Genomic DNA, 2,171 nt, shown 5'->3' on the forward strand with positions numbered 1-2,171 from the left:
GTATTATGTATGTGTGTGCGTGTGTGTGTGTGTGTGTGTGTGTGTGTGTGTGTGTGTGTGTGTATATATATCACTTTTGTATTTGGTTTGCAAGATTCATTATGTGAATTCGTGTGTTGAAGCATATTTTATTGTGTCTAGGTAGAGTCATTCTCTTTTAATGCCTTATTATTTAACACACTCCGGTTCGATTTCCACCTATTTACTTATTTATCCTGCCTAAAATGTTCGTTGCGTTTCGTAACCTTTTCAATAGTTGTTGACTGAGTCAATGAGTATTGAAAAGGTTTCAAGGAGCAACGAAAATTTTTGAAAAATGAAATAAATGAGTGGAAATCGAACCAGTGTGTGTGTTAAATAATAAGTCACTAAAAGACTCTCCCTTAACACAATAATATTTATATATACATAACGCGGTGAGCTGGCAGAATAACTACACATTCCAAATGCTTTAGACACATTTCTTCAACCTTTACATCATAAGTTCCACTGTCACTAAGGTCAACTTTGGTTTTATATTTTCGAGTTAGATAAAACAAGTGTACCAGTTAAACACTAGGGTCGACGTAATCGACTTAGCTCCGCCATGAAATTACTGACTTGCATCAGAATTTGAAACCAGTATGTTTGTGTGGTTGAATGGGTGTCTGTGTGTTTGTGTACGTAATGTACATATGTATTTCTCTATGGAACTACACAAATATATGTGCGTACATAGAGACACTGAGATGCCTTTTACAATGATAAAGATAACATTTTTTAAACAACAATATAGGAAACGAGTTTACGTAAGCTAAGAAAAGACGAAGCTAAAGACGTACAAAAGTCCAAAAAAACAAATTGAGAGACGCGATGGTGTGCATTGTATTCTTATATTTTGTTTCTGCAAAATATCCGCAACTCAACACGCCACTGATGAGATTAATACCATGTGATCAATAAAACGTGGTCACGTGTTAAATCGAACCACATTCCCCAGCCCCGCAGAAGTTTTAAATATATATATATTTTTTTAATTTTATTTTCTCCATATATTTGTTTACATATTGGTTTTGTTTTCTCGTTTTTTTTGTCAATTACATATATATATTTATATATATTTTTATGCTTTAATTATTTTTGGTTTTATATTCATTAATTTTGTTGTTGTTTCCTAGTGAGATTTTTATGAATTTTCTGTATTTTTTTTTTTGATTGTTCTAAACATTTTTCATTATTAGTCCGTATTTTTTTATTGAACGTTTTACATTGTTTTTTTTTTGTATAGATTTTTTAAGAAGATTTTCGAGTGTTTTTCTTTTTGTGGCGATTTTATTGAAAATTTTCTAGAAATATTTATTTATTTATTGTTTTGTAATGTTTCAATGAAACTTTTATAATTCTTTCTTTCTTTCCTTCCTTCTTTCTTTCTTTCATTGAAAGTTTTATAATGACTTTTCATTGTTTTGTTGTTTTATATTGAAACTTTATATTCGTGTTCAAATTTTTTTTTTGGAGGGGGGTATTTTTTTTTTTACTTTTTATTGAAAATTCTATAATGATTTTGTTTTATATATCTTTTATAGTAATTTTTTTTTTATCAGAATATTTTTCGTTATATTTTTTTTTCATTACAGCCACTTTTTTTAATTGTCGTTGCTTTTGTCGGCGATGTTTGTCTTTGTCGTTGCGTGTGGTAGTGGAAATAGCTGTAGTGGTTTCTTTAAGTTCTTGCTAATTCTTACAAATGAAAATGGGTGGAGTCTTAATCAAGTTAGAAACTATTAAACTTTGTTTTAAAGTGTGTCCGCTGCTAAGATGACTGACATCTTTACTCCATCGAAAATCGGTTTAATCGTTTTCGTGTATCCGTACCGTTCAACCTCGTTCACCTCCCCGGCAGACATTGTCTGCATGAATTGTGTGAATGTAACATATGCAGATTAATGAGTTTGTTCTGTTAGTGTTGCTGTTGTCGTGGTTGTCGTTACTTTTGTTAAACTCATGTCGAACACTAACTGAACAATTTCAGACCATGTTTCAAAGACAAATCACCTTTGACCATCCAATCTTTTTAATAGTATGTACTACATTCAGCAACGTGTCCTATCCATATACACACACATATATATATATATATATATATACATATGTAATATATATATACGTATGTATATATATATTTATATATA

This window comes from Octopus bimaculoides, chromosome 5 (assembly GCF_001194135.2).
Source record: "Octopus bimaculoides isolate UCB-OBI-ISO-001 chromosome 5, ASM119413v2, whole genome shotgun sequence".
Classification (NCBI taxonomy): Eukaryota; Metazoa; Mollusca; class Cephalopoda; order Octopoda; family Octopodidae; genus Octopus; species Octopus bimaculoides.